Source organism: Phyllobates terribilis, unplaced genomic scaffold (assembly GCF_046119375.1).
Source record: "Phyllobates terribilis strain yellow unplaced genomic scaffold, ASM4611937v1 Scaffold_4__5_contigs__length_816908805, whole genome shotgun sequence".
NCBI classification, from domain to species: Eukaryota; Metazoa; Chordata; class Amphibia; order Anura; family Dendrobatidae; genus Phyllobates; species Phyllobates terribilis.
Window position 1 is genome coordinate 494,409,853 of NW_027362764.1, and position 24,624 is coordinate 494,434,476.

The window sequence follows — 24,624 nt, forward strand, 5'->3', positions numbered from 1 at the left end:
AAGTGCCGTCTGCACAGTCAACACTTGCTGCCGTGTTATTGGGGTTCAGTAACGTCAGCTGTTCCCCTGCTGTTTTCACGGCAATTTCTCCTGCTTTGTCCACATCCACTGTACTACACATTTTAAAGTTTCTCCAATTACACCTCTGGCTCCTCTGTTTTTATTCTTATCCCTGGGCTCCAGCACCGCCAGTTGGCGCTCGGAAGTGCTGTCTGCACAGTCAACACTTGCTGCGGTGTTATTGGGGTTCAGTAACGTCAGCTGTTCCCCTGCTGTGCGGATGGCAATTTCTCCTGCTCTGTCCACATTCTCACTACTACAGATTTGAAAGTTTCTCCAATTACACCTCTGGCTCCTCTGTTTTCAGTATTATCCCTGAGCTCCAACACCGCCAGTTGGTGCTCGGAAGTGCCGTCTGCACAGTCAACACTTGCTGCCGTGTTATTGGGGTTCAGTAACGTCAGCTGTTCCCCTGCTGTGCGGACGGCAATTTCTCCTGCTCTGTCCACATTCTCACTACTACAGATTTGAAAGTTTCTCCAATTACACCTCTGGCTCCTCTGTTTTCAGTATTATCCCTGAGCTACAACACCGCCAGTTGGCGCTCGGAAGTGCCGTCTGCACAGTCAACACTTGCTGCCGTGTTATTGGGGTTCAGTAACGTCAGCTGTTCCCCTGCTGTGCGGACGGCAATTTCTCCTGCTCTGTCCACATTCTCACTACTACAGATTTGAAAGTTTCTCCAATTACACCTCTGGCTCCTCTGTTTTCAGTATCATCCCTGAGCTCCAACACCGCCAGTTGGCGCTTGGAAGTGCCGTCTGCAGAGTCAACACTTGCTGCCGTGTTATTGGGGTTCAGTAACGTCAGCTGTTCCCCTGCTGTGCGGACGGCAATTTCTCCTGCTCTGTCCACATTCTCACTACTACAGATTTGAAAGTTTCTCCAATTACACCTCTGGCTCCTCTGTTTTCAGTATTATCCCTGAGCTCCAACACCGACAGTTGGCGCTCGGAAGTGCCGTCTGCACAGTCAACACTTGCTGCCGTGTTATTGGGGTTCAGTAACGTCAGCTGTTCCCCTGCTGTGCGGACGGCAATTTCTCCTGCTCTGTCCACATTCTCACTACTACAGATTTGAAAGTTTCTCCAATTACACCTCTGGCTCCTCTGTTTTCAGTATTATCCCTGAGCTCCAACACCGCCAGTTGGCGCTCAGAAGTGCTGTCTGCACAGTCAGCACTTGCTGCCGTGTTATTGGGGTTCAGTAACGTCTGCTGTTCCCCTGCTGTGCGGACGGCAATTTCTCCTGCTCTGTCCACATTCTCACTACTACAGATTTGAAAGTTTCTCCAATTACACCTCTGGCTCCTCTGTTTTCAGTATTATCCCTGAGCTACAACACCGCCAGTTGGTGCTCGGAAGTGCCGTCTGCACAGTCAACACTTGCTGCGGTGTTATTGGGGTTCAGTAACGTCAGCTGTTCCCCTGCTGTGTTCACGGCAATTTCTCCTGCTTTGTCCACATCCACTGTACTACACATTTTAAAGTTGCTCCAATTACACCTCTGGCTCCTCTGTTTTTATTCTTATCCCTGGGCTCCAGCACCGCCAGTTGGCGCTCGGAAGTGCTGTCTGCACAGTCAACACTTGCTGCGGTGTTATTGGGGTTCAGTAACGTCAGCTGTTCCCCTGCTGTGCGGACGGCAATTTCTCCTGCTCTGTCCACATTCTCACTACTACAGATTTGAAAGTTTCTCCAATTACACCTCTGGCTCCTCTGTTTTCAGTATTATCCCTGAGCTCCAACACCGCCAGTTGGCGCTCGGAAGTGCCGTCTGCACAGTCAACACTTGCTGCCGAGTTATTGGGGTTCAGTAACGTCAGCTGTTCCCCTGCTGTGCGGACGGCAATTTCTCCTGCTCTGTCCACATTCTCACTACTACAGATTTGAAAGTTTCTCCAATTACACCTCTGGCTCCTCTGTTTTCAGTATTATCCCTGAGCTACAACACCGCCAGTTGGCGCTCGGAAGTGCCGTCTGCACAGTCAACACTTGCTGCCGTGTTATTGGGGTTCAGTAACGTCAGCTGTTCCCCTGCTGTGCGGACGGCAATTTCTCCTGCTCTGTCCACATTCTCACTACTACAGATTTGAAATTTTCTCCAATTACACCTCTGGCTCCTCTGTTTTCAGTATTATCCCTGAGCTACAACACCGCCAGTTGGCGCTCGGAAGTGCCGTCTGCACAGTCAACACTTGTTGCCGTGTTATTGGGGTTCAGTAACGTCAGCTGTTCCCCTGCTGTGCGGACGGCAATTTCTCCTGCTCTGTCCACATTCTCACTACTACAGATTTGAAAGTTTCTCCAATTACACCTCTGGCTCCTCTGTTTTCAGTATTATCCCTGAGCTACAACACCGCCAGTTGGCGCTCGGAAGTGCCGTCTGCACAGTCAACACTTGCTGCCGTGTTATTGGGGTTCAGTAACGTCAGCTGTTCCCCTGCTGTGCGGACGGCAATTTCTCCTGCTCTGTCCACATTCTCACTACTACAGATTTGAAAGTTTCTCCAATTACACCTCTGGCTCCTCTGTTTTCAGTATTATCCCTGAGCTCCAACACCGCCAGTTGGCGCTCGGAAGTGCCGTCTGCACAGTCAACACTTGCTGCCGTGTTATTGGGGTTCAGTAACGTCAGCTGTTCCCCTGCTGTGCGGACGGAAATTTCTCCTGCTCTGTCCACATTCTCACTACTACAGATTTGAAAGTTTCTCCAATTACACCTCTGGCTCCTCTGTTTTCAGTATTATCCCTGAGCTCCAACACCGCCAGTTGGCGCTCGGAAGTGCCGTCTGCACAGTCAACACTTGCTGCCGTGTTATTGGGGTTCAGTAACATCAGCTGTTCCCCTGCTGTGCAGACGGCAATTTCTCCTGCTCTGTCCACATTCTCACTACTACAGATTTGAAAGTTTCTCCAATTACACCTCTGGCTCCTCTGTTTTCAGTATTATCCCTGAGCTACAACACCGCCACTTGGCGCTCGGAAGTGCCGTCTGCACAGTCAACACTTGCTGCCGTGTTATTGGGGTTCAGTAACGCCAGCTGTTCCTCTGCTGTGCGGACGGCAATTTCTCCTGCTCTGTCCACATTCTTACTACGACAGATTTGAAAATTTCTCCAATTACACCTCTGGCTCCTCTGTTTTCAGTATTATCCCTGAGCTCCAACACCGCCAGTTGGCGCTCGGAAGTGCCGTCTGCACAGTCAACACTTGCTGCCGTGTTATTGGAGTTCAGTAACGTCAGCTGTTCCCCTGCTGTGCGGACGGCAATTTCTCCTGCTCTGTCCACATTCTCACTACTACAGATTTGAAAGTTTCTCCAATTACACCTCTGGCTCCTCTGTTTTCAGTAATATCCCTGAGCTCCAACACCGCCAGTTGGCGCTCGGAAGTGCCGTCTGCACAGTCAACACTTGCTGCCGTGTTATTGGAGTTCAGTAACGTCAGCTGTTCCCCTGCTGTGCGGACGGCAATTTCTCCTGCTCTGTCCACATTCTCACTACTACAGATTTGAAAGTTTCTCCAATTACACCTCTGGCTCCTCTGTTTTCAGTATTATCCCTGAGCTACAACACCGCCAGTTGGCGCTGGGAAGTGCCGTCTGCACAGTCAACACTTGCTGCGGTGTTATTGGGGTTCAGTAACGTCAGCTGTTCCCCTGCTGTGTTCACGGCAATTTCTCCTGCTTTGTCCACATCCACTGTACTACACATTTTAAAGTTGCTCCAATTACACCTCTGGCTCCTCTGTTTTTATTCTTATCCCTGGGCTCCAGCACCGCCAGTTGGCGCTCGGAAGTGCTGTCTGCACAGTCAACACTTGCTGCGGTGTTATTGGGGTTCAGTAACGTCAGCTGTTCCCCTGCTGTGCGGACGGCAATTTCTCCTGCTCTGTCCTCATTCTCACTACTACAGATTTGAAAGTTTCTCCAATTACACCTCTGGCTCCTCTATTTTCAGTATTATCCCTGAGCTCCAACACCGCCAGTTGGCGCTCGGAAGTGCCGTCTGCACAGTCAACACTTGCTGCCGTGTTATTGGGGTTCAGTAACATCAGCTGTTCCCCTGCTGTGCGGACGGCAATTTCTCCTGCTCTGTCCACATTCTCACTACTACAGATTTGAAAGTTTCTCCAATTACACCTCTGGCTCCTCTGTTTTCAGTATTATCCCTGAGCTACAACACCGCCAGTTGGCGCTCGGAAGTGCCGTCTGCACAGTCAACACTTGCTGCCGTGTTATTGGGGTTCAGTAACGTCAGCTGTTCCCTTGCTGTGCGGACGGCAATTTCTCCTGCTCTGTCCACATTCTCACTACTACAGATTTGAAAGTTTCTCCAATTACACCTCTGGCTCCTCTGTTTTCAGTATTATCCCTGAGCTACAACACCGCCAGTTGGCGCTCGGAAGTGCCGTCTGCACAGTCAACACTTGCTGCCGTGTTATTGGGGTTCAGTAACGTCAGCGGTTCCCCTGATGTGCGGACGGCAATTTCTCCTGCTCTGTCCACATTCTCACTACTACAGATTTGAAAGTTTCTCCAATTACACCTCTGGCTCCTCTGTTTTCAGTATTATCCCTGAGCTCCAACACCGCCAGTTGGCGCTCGGAAGTGCCGTCTGCACAGTCAACACTTGCTGCCGTGTTATTGGGGTTCAGTAACGTCAGCTGTTCCCCTGCTGTGCGGACGGCAATTTCTCCTGCTCTGTCCACATTCTCACTACTACAGATTTGAAAGTTTCTCCAATTACACCTCTGGCTCCTCTGTTTTCAGTATTATCCCTGAGCTCCAACACCACCAGTTGGCGCTCGGAAGTGCCGTCTGCACAGTCAGCACTTGCTGCCATGTTATTGGGGTTCAGTAACGTCAGCTGTTCCCCTGCTGTGCGGACGGCAATTTCTCCTGCTCTGTCCACATTCTCACTACTACAGATTTGAAAGTTTCTCCAATTACACCTCTGGCTCCTCTGTTTTCAGTATTATCCCTGAGCTCCAACACCGCCAGTTGGCGCTCGGAAGTGCCGTCTGCACAGTCAACACTTGCTGCCGTGTTATTGGGGTTCAGTAACGTCAGCTGTTCCCCTGCTGTTTTCACGGCAATTTCTCCTGCTTTGTCCACATCCACTGTACTACACATTTTAAAGTTTCTCCAATTACACCTCTGGCTCCTCTGTTTTTATTCTTATCCCTGGGCTCCAGCACCGCCAGTTGGCGCTCGGAAGTGCTGTCTGCACAGTCAACACTTGCTGCGGTGTTATTGGGGTTCAGTAACGTCAGCTGTTCCCCTGCTGTGCGGATGGCAATTTCTCCTGCTCTGTCCACATTCTCACTACTACAGATTTGAAAGTTTCTCCAATTACACCTCTGGCTCCTCTGTTTTCAGTATTATCCCTGAGCTCCAACACCGCCAGTTGGTGCTCGGAAGTGCCGTCTGCACAGTCAACACTTGCTGCCGTGTTATTGGGGTTCAGTAACGTCAGCTGTTCCCCTGCTGTGCGGACGGCAATTTCTCCTGCTCTGTCCACATTCTCACTACTACAGATTTGAAAGTTTCTCCAATTACACCTCTGGCTCCTCTGTTTTCAGTATTATCCCTGAGCTACAACACCGCCAGTTGGCGCTCGGAAGTGCCGTCTGCACAGTCAACACTTGCTGCCGTGTTATTGGGGTTCAGTAACGTCAGCTGTTCCCCTGCTGTGCGGACGGCAATTTCTCCTGCTCTGTCCACATTCTCACTACTACAGATTTGAAAGTTTCTCCAATTACACCTCTGGCTCCTCTGTTTTCAGTATTATCCCTGAGCTCCAACACCGCCAGTTGGCGCTCGGAAGTGCCGTCTGCACAGTCAACACTTGCTGCGGTGTTATTGGGGTTCAGTAACGTCAGCTGTTCCCCTGCTGTGCGGACGGCAATTTCTCCTGCTCTGTCCACATTCTCACTACTACAGATTTGAAAGTTTCTCCAATTACACCTCTGGCTCCTCTGTTTTCAGTATTATCCCTGAGCTACAACACCGCCACTTGGCGCTCGGAAGTGCCGTCTGCACAGTCAACACTTGCTGCCGTGTTATTGGGGTTCAGTAACGTCAGCTGTTCCCCTGCTGTGCGGACGGCAATTTCTCCTGCTCTGTCCACATTCTCACTACTACAGATTTGAAAGTTTCTCCAATTACACCTCTGGCTCCTCTGTTTTCAGTATTATCCCTGAGCTCCAACACCGCCAGTTGGCGCTCGGAAGTGCCGTCTGCACAGTCAACACTTGCTGCCGTGTTATTGGGGTTCAGTAACATCAGCTGTTCCCCTGCTGTGCGGACGGCAATTTCTCCTGCTCTGTCCACATTCTCACTACTACAGATTTGAAAGTTTCTCCAATTACACCTCTGGCTCCTCTGTTTTCAGTATTATCCCTGAGCTACAACACCGCCAGTTGGCGCTCGGAAGTGCCGTCTGCACAGTCAACACTTGCTGCCGTGTTATTGGGGTTCAGTAACGTCAGCTGTTCCCCTGCTGTGCGGACGGCAATTTCTCCTGCTCTGTCCACATTCTCACTACTACAGATTTGAAAGTTTCTCCAATTACACCTCTGGCTCCTCTGTTTTCAGTATTATCCCTGAGCTACAACACCGCCAGTTGGCGCTCGGAAGTTCCGTCTGCACAGTCAACACTTGCTGCCGTGTTATTGGGGTTCAGTAACGTCAGCTGTTCCCCTGCTGTGCGGACGGCAATTTCTCCTGCTCTGTCCACATTCTCACTACTACAGATTTGAAAGTTTCTCCAATTACACCTCTGGCTCCTCTGTTTTCAGTATTATCCCTGAGCTACAACACCGCCAGTTGGCGCTCGGAAGTGCCGTCTGCACAGTCAACACTTGCTGCCGTGTTATTGGGGTTCAGTAACGTCAGCGGTTCCCCTGCTGTGCGGACGGCAATTTCTCCTGCTCTGTCCACATTCTCACTACTACAGATTTGAAAGTTTCTCCAATTACACCTCTGGCTCCTCTGTTTTCAGTATTATCCCTGAGCTCCAACGCCGCCAGTTGGCGCTCGGAAGTGCCGTCTGCACAGTCAACACTTGCTGCCGTGTTATTGGGGTTCAGTAACGTCAGCTGTTCCCCTGCTGTGCGGACGGCAATTTCTCCTGCTCTGTCCACATTCTCACTACTACAGATTTGAAAGTTTCTCCAATTACACCTCTGGCTCCTCTGTTTTCAGTATTATCCCTGAGCTCCAACACCGCCAGTTGGCGCTCGGAAGTGCCGTCTGCACAGTCAGCACTTGCTGCCATGTTATTGGGGTTCAGTAATGTCAGCTGTTCCCCTGCTGTGCGGACGGCAATTTCTCCTGCTCTGTCCACATTCTCACTACTACAGATTTGAAAGTTTCTCCAATTACACCTCTGGCTCCTCTGTTTTCAGTATTATCCCTGAGCTCCAACACCGCCAGTTGGCGCTCGGAAGTGCCGTCTGCACAGTCAACACTTGCTGCCGTGTTATTGGGGTTCAGTAACGTCAGCTGTTCCCCTGCTGTGCGGACGGCAATTTCTCCTGCTCTGTCCACATTCTCACTACTACAGATTTGAAAGTTTCTCCAATTACACCTCTGGCTCCTCTGTTTTCAGTATTATCCCTGAGCTACAACACCGCCAGTTGGCGCTCGGAAGTGCCGTCTGCACAGTCAACACTTGCTGCGGTGTTATTGGGGTTCAGTAACGTCAGCTGTTCCCCTGCTGTTTTCACGGCAATTTCTCCTGCTTTGTCCACATCCACTGTACTACACATTTTAAAGTTGCTCCAATTACACCTCTGGCTCCTCTGTTTTTATTCTTATCCCTGGGCTCCAGCACCGCCAGTTGGCGCTCGGAAGTGCTGTCTGCACAGTCAACACTTGCTGCGGTGTTATTGGGGTTCAGTAACGTCAGCTGTTCCCCTGCTGTGCGGACGGCAATTTCTCCTGCTCTGTCCACATTCTCACTACTACAGATTTGAAAGTTTCTCCAATTACACCTCTGGCTCCTCTGTTTTCAGTATTATCCCTGAGCTCCAACACCGCCAGTTGGCGCTCGGAAGTGCCGTCTGCACAGTCAACACTTGCTGCCGTGTTATTGGGGTTCAGTAACGTCAGCTGTTCCCCTGCTGTGCGGACGGCAATTTCTCCTGCTCTGTCCACATTCTCACTACTACAGATTTGAAAGTTTCTCCAATTACACCTCTGGCTCCTCTGTTTTCAGTATTATCCCTGAGCTCCAACACCGCCAGTTGGCGCTCGGAAGTGCCGTCTGCACAGTCAACACTTGCTGCCGTGTTATTGGGGTTCAGTAACGTCAGCTGTTCCCCTGCTGTGCGGACGGCAATTTCTCCTGCACTGTCCACATTCTCAATACTACAGATTTGAAAGTTTCTCCAATTACACCTCTGGGTCCTCTGTTTTCAGTATTATCCCTGAGCTACAACACCGCCACTTGGCGCTCGGAAGTGCCGTCTGCACAGTCAACACTTGCTGCCGTGTTATTGGGGTTCAGTAACGTCAGCTGTTCCCCTACTGTGCGGACGGCAATTTCTCCTGCTCTGTCCACATTCTCACTACTACAGATTTGAAAGTTTCTCCAATTACACCTCTGGCTCCTCTGTTTTCAGTATTATCCCTGAGCTCCAACACCGCCAGTTGGCGCTCGGAAGTGCCGTCTGCACAGTCAACACTTGCTGCCGTGTTATTGGGGTTCAGTAATGTCAGCTGTTCCCCTGCTGTGCGGATGGCAATTTCTCCTGCTCTGTCCACATTCTCACTACTACAGATTTGAAAGTTTCTCCAATTACACCTCTGGCTCCTCTGTTTTCAGTATTATCCCTGAGCTCCAACACCGCCAGTTGGCGCTCGGAAGTGCCGTCTGCACAGTCAACACTTGCTGCCGTGTTATTGGGGTTCAGTAACGTCAGCTGTTCCCCTGCTGTTTTCACGGCAATTTCTCCTGCTTTGTCCACATCCACTGTACTACACATTTTAAAGTTGCTCCAATTACACCTCTGGCTCCTCTGTTTTTATTCTTATCCCTGGGCTCCAGCACCGCCAGTTGGCGCTCGGAAGTGCTGTCTGCACAGTCAACACTTGCTGCGGTGTTATTGGGGTTCAGTAACGTCAGCTGTTCCCCTGCTGTGCGGACGGCAATTTCTCCTGCTCTGTCCACATTCTCACTACTACAGATTTGAAAGTTTCTCCAATTACACCTCTGGCTCCTCTGTTTTCAGTATTATCCCTGAGCTCCAACACCGCCAGTTGGCGCTCGGAAGTGCCGTCTGCACAGTCAACACTTGCTGCCGTGTTATTGGGGTTCAGTAACGTCAGCTGTTCCCCTGCTGTGCGGACGGCAATTTCTCCTGCTCTGTGCACATTCTCACTACTACAGATTTGAAAGTTTCTCCAATTACACCTCTGGCTCCTCTGTTTTCAGTATTATCCCTGAGCTCCAACACCGCCAGTTGGCGCTCGGAAGTGCCGTCTGCACAGTCAACACTTGCTGCCGTGTTATTGGGGTTCAGTAACGTCAGCTGTTCCCCTGCTGTGCGGACGGCAATTTCTCCTGCACTGTCCACATTCTCAATACTACAGATTTGAAAGTTTCTCCAATTACACCTCTGGGTCCTCTGTTTTCAGTATTATCCCTGAGCTACAACACCGCCACTTGGCGCTCGGAAGTGCCGTCTGCACAGTCAACACTTGCTGCCGTGTTATTGGGGTTCAGTAACGTCAGCTGTTCCCCTACTGTGCGGACGGCAATTTCTCCTGCTCTGTCCACATTCTCACTACTACAGATTTGAAAGTTTCTCCAATTACACCTCTGGCTCCTCTGTTTTCAGTATTATCCCTGAGCTCCAACACCGCCAGTTGGCGCTCGGAAGTGCCGTCTGCACAGTCAACACTTGCTGCCGTGTTATTGGGGTTCAGTAATGTCAGCTGTTCCCCTGCTGTGCGGATGGCAATTTCTCCTGCTCTGTCCACATTCTCACTACTACAGATTTGAAAGTTTCTCCAATTACACCTCTGGCTCCTCTGTTTTCAGTATTATCCCTGAGCTCCAACACCGCCAGTTGGCGCTCGGAAGTGCCGTCTGCACAGTCAACACTTGCTGCCGTGTTATTGGGGTTCAGTAACGTCAGCTGTTCCCCTGCTGTGCGGACGGCAATTTCTCCTGCTCTGTCCACATTCTCACTACTACAGATTTGAAAGTTTCTCCAATTACACCTCTGGCTCCTCTGTTTTCAATATTATCCCTGAGCTCCAACACCGCCAGTTGGCGCTCGGAAGTGCCGTCTGCACAGTCAACACTTGCTGCCGTGTTATTGGGGTTCAGTAACGTCAGCTGTTCCCCTGCTGTGCGGACGGCAATTTCTCCTGCTCTGTCCACATTCTCACTACTACAGATTTGAAAGTTTCTCCAATTACACCTCTGGCTCCTCTGTTTTCAGTATTATCCCTGAGCTCCAACACCGCCAGTTGGCGCTCGGAAGTGCCGTCTGCACAGTCAACACTTGCTGCCGTGTTATTGGGGTTCAGTAACGTCAGCTGTTCCCCTGCTGTGCGGACGGCAATTTCTCCTGCACTGTCCACATTCTCAATACTACAGATTTGAAAGTTTCTCCAATTACACCTCTGGCTCCTCTGTTTTCAGTATTATCCCTGAGCTACAACACCGCCACTTGGCGCTCGGAAGTGCCGTCTGCACAGTCAACACTTGCTGCCGTGTTATTGGGGTTCAGTAACGTCAGCTGTTCCCCTACTGTGCGGACGGCAATTTCTCCTGCTCTGTCCACATTCTCACTACTACAGATTTGAAAGTTTCTCCAATTACACCTCTGGCTCCTCTGTTTTCAGTATTATCCCTGAGCTCCAACACCGCCAGTTGGCGCTCGGAAGTGCCGTCTGCACAGTCAACACTTGCTGCCGTGTTATTGGGGTTCAGTAATGTCAGCTGTTCCCCTGCTGTGCGGATGGCAATTTCTCCTGCTCTGTCCACATTCTCACTACTACAGATTTGAAAGTTTCTCCAATTACACCTCTGGCTCCTCTGTTTTCAGTATTATCCCTGAGCTCCAACACCGCCAGTTGGCGCTCGGAAGTGCCGTCTGCACAGTCAACACTTGCTGCCGTGTTATTGGGGTTCAGTAACGTCAGCTGTTCCCCTGCTGTGCGGACGGCAATTTCTCCTGCTCTGTCCACATTCTCACTACTACAGATTTGAAAGTTTCTCCAATTACACCTCTGGCTCCTCTGTTTTCAATATTATCCCTGAGCTCCAACACCGCCAGTTGGCGCTCGGAAGTGCCGTCTGCACAGTCAACACTTGCTGCCGTGTTATTGGGGTTCAGTAACGTCAGCTGTTCCCCTGCTGTGCGGACGGCAATTTCTCCTGCTCTGTTCACATTCTCACTACTACAGATTTGAAAGTTTCTCCAATTACACCTCTGGCTCCTCTGTTTTCAGTATTATCCCTTAGCTACAACACCGCCAGTTGGCGCTCGGAAGTGCCGTCTGCACAGTCAACACTTGCTGCCGTGTTATTGGGGTTCAGTAACATCAGCTGTTCCCCTGCTGTGCGGACGGCAATTTCTCCTGCTCTGTCCACATTCTCACTACTACAGACTTGAAAGTTTCTCCAATTACACCTCTGGCTCCTTTGTTTTCAGTATTATCCCTGAGCTACAACACCGCCAGTTGGCGCTCGGAAGTGCCGTCTGCACAGTCAACGCTTGCTGCGGTGTAATTGGGGTTCAGTAACGTCAGCTGTTCCCCTGCTGTGTGGACGGCAATTTCTCCTGCTCTGTCCACATTCTCACTACTACAGATTTGAAAGTTTCTCCAATTACACCTCTGGCTCCTCTGTTTTCAGTATTATCCCTGAGCTCCAACACCGCCAGTTGGCGCTCGGAAGTGCCGTCTGCACAGTCAACACTTGCTGCCGTGTTATTGGGGTTCAGTAACGTCAGCTGTTCCCCTGCTGTGCGGACGGCAATTTCTCCTGTTCTGTCCACATTCTCACTACTACAGATTTGAAAGTTTCTCCAATTACACCTCTGGCTCCTCTGTTTTCAGTATTATCCCTTAGCTACAACACCGCCAGTTGGCGCTCGTAAGTGCCGTCTGCACAGTCAACACTTTCTGCCGTGTTATTGGGGTTCAGTAACGTCAGCTGTTCCCCTGCTGTGCGGACGGCAATTTCTCCTGCTCTGTCCACATTCTCACTACTACAGATTTGAAAGTTTCTCCAATTACACCTCTGGCTCCTCTTTTTTCAGTATTATCCCTGAGCTCCAACACCGCCAGTTGGTGCTCGGAAGTGCCCTCTGCACAGTCAACACTTGCTGCCGTGTTATTGGGGTTCAGTAACGTCAGCTGTTCCCCTGCTGTGCGGACGGCAATTTCTCCTGCTCTGTCCACATTCTCACTACTACAGATTTGAAAGTTTCTCCAATTACACCTCTGGCTCTTCTGTTTTCAGTATTATCCCTGAGCTCCAACACCGCCAGTTGTCGCTCGGAAGTGCCGACTGCACAGTCAACACTTGCTGCCGTGTTATTGGGGTTCAGTAACGTCAGCTGTTCCCCTGCTGTGCGGACGGCAATTTCTCCTGCTCTGTCCACATTCTCACTACTACAGATTTGAAAGTTTCTCCAATTACACCTCTGGCTCCTCTGTTTTCAGTATAATCCCTGAGCTACAACACCGCCAGTTGGCGCTCGGAAGTGCCGTCTGCACAGTCAACACTTGCTGCGGTGTTATTGGGGTTCAGTAACGTCAGCTATTCCCCTGCTGTGTTCACGGCAATTTCTCCTGCTTTGTCCGCATCCACTGTACTACACATTTTAAAGTTGCTCCAATTACACCTCTGGCTCCTTTGTTTTTATTCTTATCCCTGGGCTCCAGCACCGCCAGTTGGCGCTCGGAAGTGCTGTCTGCACAGTCAACACTTGCTGCGGTGTTATTGGGGTTCAGTAACGTCAGCTGTTCCCCTGCTGTGCGGACGGCAATTTCTCCTGCTCTGTCCACATTCTCACTACTACAGATTTGAAAGTTTCTCCAATTACACCTCTGGCTCCTCTGTTTTCAGTATTATCCCTGAGCTCCAACACCGCCAGTTGGCGCTCGGAAGTGCCGTCTGCACAGTCAACACTTGCTGCCGTGTTATTGGGGTTCAGTAACGTCAGCTGTTCCCCTGCTGTGCGGACGGCAATTTCTCCTGCTCTGTCCACATTCTCACTACTACAGATTTGAAAGTTTCTCCAATTACACCTCTGGCTCCTCTGTTTTCAGTATTATCCCTGAGCTACAACACCGCCAGTTGGCGCTCGGAAGTGACGTCTGCACAGTCAACACTTGCTGCGGTGTTATTGGGGTTCAGTAACGTCAGCTGTTCCCCTGCTGTGCGGACGGCAATTTCTCCTGCTCTGTCCACATTCTCACTACTACAGATTTGAAAGTTTCTCAAATTACACCTCTGGCTCCTCTGTTTTCAGTATTATCCCTGAGCTCCAACACCGCCAGTTGGCGCTCGGAAGTGCCGTCTGCACAGTCAACACTTGCTGCCGTGTTATTGGGGTTCAGTAACGTCAGCTGTTCCCCTGCTGTGCGGACGGCAATTTCTCCTGCTCTGTCCACATTCTCACTACTACAGATTTGAAAGTTTCTCCAATTACACCTCTGGCTCCTCTGTTTTCAGTATTATCCCTGAGCTACAACACCGCCAGTTGGCGCTCGGAAGTGCCGTCTGCACAGTCAACACTTGCTGCTGTGTTATTGGGGTTCAGTAACGTCAGCTGTTCCCCTGCTGTGCGGACGGCAATTTCTCCTGCTCTGTCCACATTCTCACTACTACAGATTTGAAAGTTTCTCCAATTACACCTCTGGCTCCTCTGTTTTCAGTATTATCCCTGAGCTACAACACCGCCAGTTGGCGCTCGGAAGTGACGTCTGCACAGTCAACACTTGCTGCGGTGTTATTGGGGTTCAGTAACGTCAGCTGTTCCCCTGCTGTGCGGACGGCAATTTCTCCTGCTCTGTCCACATTCTCACTACTACAGATTTGAAAGTTTCTCCAATTACACCTCTGGCTCCTCTTTTTTCAGTATTATCCCTGAGCTCCAACACCGCCAGTTGGTGCTCGGAAGTGCCCTCTGCACAGTCAACACTTGCTGCCGTGTTATTGGGGTTCAGTAACGTCAGCTGTTCCCCTGCTGTGCGGACGGCAATTTCTCCTGCTCTGTCCACATTCTCACTACTACAGATTTGAAAGTTTCTCCAATTACACCTCTGGCTCTTCTGTTTTCAGTATTATCCCTGAGCTCCAACACCGCCAGTTGTCGCTCGGAAGTGCCGACTGCACAGTCAACACTTGCTGCCGTGTTATTGGGGTTCAGTAACGTCAGCTGTTCCCCTGCTGTGCGGACGGCAATTTCTCCTGCTCTGTCCACATTCTCACTACTACAGATTTGAAAGTTTCTCCAATTACACCTCTGGCTCCTCTGTTTTCAGTATAATCCCTGAGCTACAACACCGCCAGTTGGCGCTCGGAAGTGCCGTCTGCACAGTCAACACTTGCTGCGGTGTTATTGGGGTTCAGTAACGTCAGCTATTCCCCTGCTGTGTTCACGGCAATTTCTCCTGCTTTGTCCGCATCCACTGTACTACACATTTTAAAGTTGCTCCAATTACACCTCTGGCTCCTTTGTTTTTATTCTTATCCCTGGGCTCCAGCACCGCCAGTTGGCGCTCGGAAGTGCTGTCTGCACAGTCAACACTTGCTGCGGTGTTATTGGGGTTCAGTAACGTCAGCTGTTCCCCTGCTGTGCGGACGGCAATTTCTCCTGCTCTGTCCACATTCTCACTACTACAGATTTGAAAGTTTCTCCAATTACACCTCTGGCTCCTCTGTTTTCAGTATTATCCCTGAGCTCCAACACCGCCAGTTGGCGCTCGGAAGTGCCGTCTGCACAGTCAACACTTGCTGCCGTGTTATTGGGGTTCAGTAACGTCAGCTGTTCCCCTGCTGTGCGGACGGCAATTTCTCCTGCTCTGTCCACATTCTCACTACTACAGATTTGAAAGTTTCTCCAATTACACCTCTGGCTCCTCTGTTTTCAGTATTATCCCTGAGCTACAACACCGCCAGTTGGCGCTCGGAAGTGACGTCTGCACAGTCAACACTTGCTGCGGTGTTATTGGGGTTCAGTAACGTCAGCTGTTCCCCTGCTGTGCGGACGGCAATTTCTCCTGCTCTGTCCACATTCTCACTACTACAGATTTGAAAGTTTCTCAAATTACACCTCTGGCTCCTCTGTTTTCAGTATTATCCCTGAGCTCCAACACCGCCAGTTGGCGCTCGGAAGTGCCGTCTGCACAGTCAACACTTGCTGCCGTGTTATTGGGGTTCAGTAACGTCAGCTGTTCCCCTGCTGTGCGGACGGCAATTTCTCCTGCTCTGTCCACATTCTCACTACTACAGATTTGAAAGTTTCTCCAATTACACCTCTGGCTCCTCTGTTTTCAGTATTATCCCTGAGCTACAACACCGCCAGTTGGCGCTCGGAAGTGCCGTCTGCACAGTCAACACTTGCTGCTGTGTTATTGGGGTTCAGTAACGTCAGCTGTTCCCCTGCTGTGCGGACGGCAATTTCTCCTGCTCTGTCCACATTCTCACTACTACAGATTTGAAAGTTTCTCCAATTACACCTCTGGCTCCTCTGTTTTCAGTATTATCCCTGAGCTACAACACCGCCAGTTGGCGCTCGGAAGTGACGTCTGCACAGTCAACACTTGCTGCGGTGTTATTGGGGTTCAGTAACGTCAGCTGTTCCCCTGCTGTGCGGACGGCAATTTCTCCTGCTCTGTCCACATTCTCACTACTACAGATTTGAAAGTTTCTCCAATTACACCTCTGGCTCCTCTGTTTTCAGTATTATCCCTGAGATCCAACACCGCCAGTTGGCGCTCGGAAGTGCCGTCTGCACAGTCAACACTTGCTGCGGTGTTATTGGGGTTCAGTAACGTCAGCTATTCCCCTGCTGTGTTCACGGCAATTTCTCCTGCTTTGTCCGCATCCACTGTACTACACATTTTAAAGTTGCTCCAATTACACCTCTGGCTCCTTTGTTTTTATTCTTATCCCTGGGCTCCAGCACCGCCAGTTGGCGCTCGGAAGTGCTGTCTGCACAGTCAACACTTGCTGCGGTGTTATTGGGGTTCAGTAACGTCAGCTGTTCCCCTGCTGTGCGGACGGCAATTTCTCCTGCTCTGTCCACATTCTCACTACTACAGATTTGAAAGTTTCTCCAATTACACCTCTGGCTCCTCTGTTTTCAGTATTATCCCTGAGCTCCAACACCGCCAGTTGGCGCTCGGAAGTGCCGTCTGCACAGTCAACACTTGCTGCCGTGTTATTGGGGTTCAGTAACGTCAGCTGTTCCCCTGCTGTGCGGACGGCAATTTCTCCTGCTCTGTCCACATTCTCACTACTACAGATTTGAAAGTTTCTCCAATTACACCTCTGGCTCCTCTGTTTTCAGTATTATCCCTGAGCTACAACACCGCCAGTTGGCGCTCGGAAGTGACGTCTGCACAGTCAACACTTGCTGCGGTGTTATTGGGGTTCAGTAACGTCAGCTGTTCCCCTGCTGTGCGGACGGCAATTTCTCCTGCTCTGTCCACATTCTCACTACTACAGATTTGAAAGTTTCTCAAATTACACCTCTGGCTCCTCTGTTTTCAGTATTATCCCTGAGCTCCAACACCGCCAGTTGGCGCTCGGAAGTGCCGTCTGCACAGTCAACACTTGCTGCCGTGTTATTGGGGTTCAGTAACGTCAGCTGTTCCCCTGCTGTGCGGACGGCAATTTCTCCTGCTCTGTCCACATTCTCACTACTACAGATTTGAAAGTTTCTCCAATTACACCTCTGGCTCCTCTGTTTTCAGTATTATCCCTGAGCTACAACACCGCCAGTTGGCGCTCGGAAGTGCCGTCTGCACAGTCAACACTTGCTGCTGTGTTATTGGGGTTCAGTAACGTCAGCTGTTCCCCTGCTGTGCGGACGGCAATTTCTCCTGCTCTGTCCACATTCTCACTACTACAGATTTGAAAGTTTCTCCAATTACACCTCTGGCTCCTCTGTTTTCAGTATTATCCCTGAGCTACAACACCGCCAGTTGGCGCTCGGAAGTGACGTCTGCACAGTCAACACTTGCTGCGGTGTTATTGGGGTTCAGTAACGTCAGCTGTTCCCCTGCTGTGCGGACGGCAATTTCTCCTGCTCTGTCCACATTCTCACTACTACAGATTTGAAAGTTTCTCCAATTACACCTCTGGCTCCTCTGTTTTCAGTATTATCCCTGAGCTCCAACACCGCCAGTTGGCGCTCGGAAGTGCCGTCTGCACAGTCAACACTTGCTGCCGTGTTATTGGGGTTCAGTAACGTCAGCTGTTCCCCTGCTGTGCGGACGGCAATTTCTCCTGCTCTGTCCACATTCTCACTACTACAGATTTGAAAGTTTCTCCAATTACACCTCTGGCTCCTCTGTTTTCAGTATTATCCATGAGCTACAACACCGCCAGTTGGCGCTCGGAAGTGCCGTCTGCACAGTCAACACTTGCTGCCGTGTTATTGGGGTTTAGTAACGTCAGCTGTTCCCCTGCTGTGCGGACGGCAATTTCTCCTGCTCTGTCCACATTCTCACTACTACAGATTTGAAAGTTTCTCCAATTACACCTCTGGCTCCTCTGTTTTCAGTATTATCCCTGAGCTACAACACCGCCAGTTGGCGCTCGGAAGTGCCGTCTGCACAGTCAACACTTGCTGCCGTGTTATTGGGGTTCAGTAACGTCAGCTGTTCCCCTGCTGTGCGGACGGCAATTTCTCCTGCTCTGTCCACATTCTCACTACTACAGATTTGAAAGTTTCTCCAATTACACCTCTGGCTCCTCTGTTTTCAGTAATATCCCTGAGCTCCAACACCGCCAGTTGGCGCTCGGAAGTGCCGTCTGCACAGTCAACACTTGCTGCCGTGTTATTGGGGTTCAGTAACGTCAGCTGTTCCCCTGCTGTGCGGACGGCAATTTCTCCTGCTCTGTCCACATTCTCACTACTACAGATTTGAAAGTTTCTCCAATTACACCTCTGGCTCCTCTGTTTTCAGTATTATCCCTGAGCTACAACACCGGCAGTTGGCGCTCGGAAGTGCCGTCTGCACAGTCAACACTTGCTGCCGTGTTATTGGGGTTCAGTAACGTCAGCTGTTCCCCTGCTGTGCGGACGGCAATTTCTCCTGCTCTGTCCACTTTCTCACTACTACAGATTTGAAAGTTTCTCCAATTACACCTCTGGCTCCTCTGTTTTCAGTATTATCCCTGAGCTCCAACACCGCCAGTTGGCGCTCGAAGTGCCGTCTGCACAGTCAACACTTGCTGCCGTGTTATTGGGGTTCAGTAACGTCAGCTGTTCCCCTGCTGTGCGGACGGCAATTTCTCCTGCTCTGTCCACATCTCACTACTACAGATTTGAAAGTTTCTCCAATTACACCTCTGGCTCCTCTGTTTTCAGTATTATCCCAGAGCTACAACACCGCCAGTTGGTGCTCGGAAGTGCCGTCTGCACAGTCAACACTTGCTGCGTTGTTATTGGGGTTCAGTAACGTCAGCTGTTCCCCTGCTGTGTTCACGGCAATTTCTCCTGCTTTTTCCACATCCACTGTACTACACATTTTAAAGTTGCTCCAATTACACCTCTGGCTCCTCTGTTTTCATTCTTATCCCTTGGCTCCAGCACCGCCAGTTGGCGCTCGGAAGTGCTGTCTGCACAGTCAACACTTGCTGCGGTGTTATTGGGGTTCAGTAACGTCATATGTTCCCCTGCTGTGCGGACGGCAATTTCTCCTGCTCTGTCCACATTCTCACTACTACAGATTTGAAAGTTTCTCCAATTACACCTCTGGCTCCTCTGTTTTCAGTATTATCCCTGAGCTCCAACACCGCCAGTTGGCGCTCGGAAGTGCCGTCTGCACAGTCAACACTTGCTGCCGTGTTATTGGGGTTCAGTAACGTCAGCTGTTCCCCTGCTGTGCGGACGGCAATTTCTCCTGCTCTGTCCACATTCTCACTACTACAGATTTGAAAGTTTCTCCAATTACACCTCTGGCTCCTCTGTTTTCAGTATTATCCCTGAGCTACAACACCGCCAGTTGGCGCTCGGAAGTGCCGTCTGCACAGTCAACACTTGCTGCCGTGTTATTGGGGTTCAGTAACGTCAGCTGTTCCCCTGCTGTGCGGACGGCAATTTCTCCTGCTCTGTCCACATTCTCACTACTACAGATTTGAAAGTTTCTCCAATTACACCTCTGGCTCCTCTGTTTTCAGTATTATCCCTGAGCTCCAACACCGCCAGTTGGCGCTCGGAAGTGCCGTCTGCACAGTCAACACTTGCTGCCGTGTTATTGGGGTTCAGTAACGTCAGCTGTTCCCCTGCTGTGCGGACGGCAATTTCTCCTGCTCTGTCCACATTCTCACTACTACAGATTTGAAAGTTTCTCCAATTACACCTCTGGCTCCTCTGTTTTCAGTATTATCCCTGAGCTCCAACACCGCCAGTTGGCGCTCAGAAGTGCCGTCTGCACAGTCAACACTTGCTGCCGTGTTATTGGGGTTCAGTAACGTCAGCTGTTCCCCTGCTGTGCGGATGGCAATTTCTCCTGCTCTGTCCACATTCTCACTACTACAGATTTGAAAGTTTCTCCAATTACACCTCTGGCTCCTCTGTTTTCAGTATTATCCCTGAGCTCCAACACCGCCAGTTGGCGCTCGGAAGTGCCGTCTGCACAGTCAACACTTGCTGCCGTGTTATTGGGGTTCAGTAACGTCAGCTGTTCCCCTGCTGTGCGGACGGCAATTTCTCCTGCTCTGTCCACATTCTCACTACTACAGATTTGAAAGTTTCTCCAATTACACCTCAGGCTCCTCTGTTTTCAGTATTATCCCTGAGCTACAACACCGCCAGTTGGCGCTCGGAAGTTCCGTCTGCACAGTCAACACTTGCTGCGGTGTTATTGGGGTTCAGTAACGTCAGCTGTTCCCCTGCTGTGTTCACGGCAATTTCTCCTGCTTTGTCCACATCCACTGTACTACACATTTTAAAGTTGCTCCAATTACACCTCTGGCTCCTCTGTTTTTATTCTTATCCCTGGGCTCCAGCACCGCCAGTTGGTGCTCGGAAGTGCTGTCTGCACAGTCAACACTTGCTGCGGTGTTATTGGGGTTCAGTAACGTCAGCTGTTCCCCTGCTGTGCGGACGGCAATTTCTCCTGCTCTGTCCACATTCTCACTACTACAGATTTGAAAGTTTCTCCAATTACACCTTTGGCTCCTCTGTTTTCAGTATTATCCCTGAGCCCCAACACCGCCAGTTGGCGCTCGGAAGTGCCGTCTGCACAGTCAACACTTGCTGCCGTGTTATTGGGGTTCAGTAACGTCAGCTGTTCCCCTGCTGTGCGGACGGCAATTTCTCCTGCTCTGTCCACATTCTCACTACTACAGATTTGAAAGTTTCTCCAATTACATCTCTGGCTCCTCTGTTTTCAGTATTATCCCTGAGCTCCAACACCGCCAGTTGGCGCTCGGAAGTGCCGTCTGCACAGTCAACACTTGCTGCCGTGTTATTGGGGTTCAGTAACGTCAGCTGTTCCCCTGTTGTGCGGACGGCAATTTCTCCTGCTCTGTCCACATTCTCACTACTACAGATTTGAAAGTTTCTCCAATTACACCTCTGGCTCCTCTGTTTTCAGTATTATCCCTGAGCTCCAACACCGCCAGTTGGCGCTCGGAAGTGCCGTCTGCACAGTCAACACTTGCTGCCGTGTTATTGGGGTTCAGTAACGTCAGCTGTTCCCCTGCTGTGCGGACGGCAATTTCTCCTGCTCTGTCCACATTCTCACTACTACAGATTTGAAAGTTTCTCCAATTACACCTCTGGCTCCTCTGTTTTCAGTATTATCCCTGAGCTCCAACACCGCCAGTTGGCGCTCGGAAGTGCCGTCTGCACAGTCAACACTTGCTGCCGTGTTATTGGGGTTCAGTAACGTCAGCTGTTCCCCTGCTGTGCGGACGGCAATTTCTCCTGCTCTGTCCACATTCTCACTACTACAGATTTGAAAGTTTCTTCAATTACACCTCTGGCTCCTCTGTTTTCAGTATTATCCCTGAGCTCCAACACCGCCAGTTGACACTCGGAAGTGCCGTCTGCACAGTCAACACTTGCTGCCGTGTTATTGGGTTTCAGTAACGTCAGCTGTTCCCCTGCTGTGCGGACGGCAATTTCTCCTGCTCTGTCCACATTCTCACTACTACAGATTTGAAAGTTTCTCCAATTACACCTCTGGCTCCTCTGTTTTCAGTATTATCCCTGAGCTCCAACACCGCCAGTTGGCGCTCGGAAGTGCCGTCTGCACAGTCAACACTTGCTGCCGTGTTATTGGGGTTCAGTAACGTCAGCTGTTCCCCTGCTGTGCGGACGGCAATTTCTCCTGCTCTGTCCACATTCTCACTACTACAGATTTGAAAGTTTCTCCAATTACACCTCTGGCTCCTCTGTTTTCAGTATTATCCCTGAGCTACAACACTGCCAGTTGGCGCTCGGAAGTGCCGTCTGCACAGTCAACACTTGCTGCGGTGTTATTGGGGTTCAGTAACGTCAGCTGTTCCCTTGCTGTGTTCACGGCAATTTCTCCTGCTTTGTCCACATCCACTATACTACACATTTTAAAGTTGCTCCAATTACACCTCTGGCTCCTCTGTTTTTATTCTTATCCCTGGGCTCCAGCACCGCCAGTTGGCGCTCAGAAGTGCCGTCTGCACAGTCAACACTTGCTGCAGTGTTATTGGGGTTCAGTAACGTCAGCTGTTCCCCTGCTGTGTTCACGGCAATTTCTCCTGCTTTGTCCACATCCACTGTACTACACATTTTAAAGTTGCTCCAATTACACCTCTGGCTCCTCTGTTTTTATTCTTATCCCTGGGCTCCAGCACCGCCAGTTGGCGCTCAGAAGTGCCGTCTGCACAGTCAACACTTGCTGCGGTGTTATTGGGGTTCAGTAACGTCAGCTGTTTCCCTGCTGTGTTCACGGCAATTTCTCCTGCTTTGTCCACATCCACTATACTACACATTTTAAAGTTTCTCCAATTACACCTCTGGCTCCTCTGTTTTTATTCTTATCCCTGGGCTCCAGCACCGCCACTTGGCGCTCAGAAGTGCCGTCTGCACAGTCAACACTTGCTGCGGTGTTATTGGGGTTCAGTAACGTTAGCTGTTCCCCTGCTGTGTTCACGGCAATTTCTCCTGCTTTGTCCACATCCACTGTACTACACATTTTAAAGTTGCTCCAATTACACCTCTGGCTCCTCTGTTTTTATTCTTATCCCTGGGCTCCAGCACCGCCAGTTGGCGCTCAGAAGTGCCGTCTGCACAGTCAACACTTGCTGCGGTGTTATTGGGGTTCAGTAACGTCAGCTGTTCCCCTGCTGTGTTCACGGCAATTTCTCCTGCTCTGTCCACATTCACTGTGCTACTTATTTAAAACTTGCTCCAATTAGGCCTCTGACTCCACTCTGTTTTTATTATTTACCCTGGGTTCCAGCACAGCCAGCTGGTTCTCGGCAGTGTCTTTGGCACGGGTACTCCCTCCTGCCCAGCCTGGTTCCAGCACGCCAGCTGTTTCCGGGTAGTGTCAACGTCACTTTGCCTCCAATGCGTTGTCCTGTCGTGTTGCGGTCGGGTTAGCCGACTCTATGGTGCCTGCAGTTTAGGTGACTCCTATGTGGGCTGCGGGATCTGGCAATGAAGGCTGGTTCCATAGTGCCAATAGGACAAGCACCCCCTGTAGGACTGTGGGTTTTGGTAACTGCGGCCGGCTCGCGGCCTTGAACTTTTTTTTACATGGGTACCTTCTGCTACCCATCCGGGTTCCAGTACCGTCAGCTGGTCCTCGGTAGTTCCTCAGCCTTCTTGTACTTTCTGCTACATTTCCAAGTTCAAGCTTTTTGAAATGGTTCTTGGTAATCACTCTGGATCTCCCTGACGAGGACCCTGAAGACGAGGACCCTGAAGACCAACCCGAAGAAGACGAGGACCCCGAAGACGACGACCCTGAAGACGAGGACCCTGAAGACCACCCCGAAGAAGACGAGGACCCTGAAGACGAGGACCCTGAAGACCACCCCGAAGAAGACGAGGACCCTGAAGACCACCCCGAAGAAGATGAGGACCCTGAAGACCACCCCGAAGAAGACGAGGACCCCGAAGACGAGGACCCAGAAGACCAACCCGAAGAAGACGAGGACCCCGAAGACGAGGACCCCCAAAGACGACGACCCTGAAGACCACCCCGATGAAGACCAAGAAGATGACCCTGAAGAAGTTGACCAAGAGGACAAAGAAGAGAAGACAAGCACCAAGATACAGAAGAACAAGAGACAGAAAACCAAGAAGCAGAAATACAAGAAGCTGCAGAACAAAAAGCGGAAGAACATTAAGCATAAGACTAAAAAACAGAGCAAAAGATAATATCTAAATTATAAGCAGAAGATGACTAAGCAGTGTATGGGGGTGAGTCCGTTCCTCCTCGTGGTGCCCCTGGAAAAGACCTGCTGCTGCAGGCCAAACTGAACGCGGACAAATCCTGTTGTGAATCTTTTGTGACGGGCAGAACGAAAGGTGTAATGTCCAACCTTTTATAGATAACAACTACAGGAATGCCTGTCACAAATAAGAATATGATGAAGAAGAAGAATATGAAGAAGATGAAGAAGTAGAATATGAAGAATGTAAAAAAAAGAATAATACGAAGAAGGTGAAGAAGAAGAAGGTGAAGAAGAAGTGGATGAAAAAGATGCTGAGGATGATGAAGGAGAAAGTGTGGGAGAAGTAAAAAAGAAGGTGAAGAGCATGGAAGTAGTGAAACATAAATATCTGACAAAATATAAAAATACTTAACATAGTTAATATTTCCGTAACTCAGAACATCTTAAAAAAATAGTAATTCCTGCTATTCCATTTGACTGGGCTAAACCTCTATGCCTTTATTGTCTCCCCCACCTCCCCCAGTACATTCTACATTATTCTTAGTTGTTTTCCTTCATGTAGAATTAACCTACAAGGAAAGAAAGGGTTTATTTTAATTCCGATATTTATGTCCCATTGACTTGCATTGGTTTCCGGTATCGGAATCGGCGATATCCGATACTTTTTCGGTAACGGTCCGATCCAATCCGATCCGATATTTCCCGATATCGGAAGGTATCGCTCAACACTACTTGTGACTCTTATCCAGACATACATTGCCAATGATTACTCAGCCTAGATCAAGTCTTTGGGCACATGGAGCATGATCTGGACCATTGCATTGTTGGCACACCTTGTGGACCCTTAGAGTGTCTCTCCCCAGTAGGATTAGAATATCAGCATTCGTGTCCAGAGGAGGAATTTCGTTAGTTAGGTGCCTCAAGTGGGGATGATGAAGCGTGGCATCCGGAGTGGGTATTTCTTC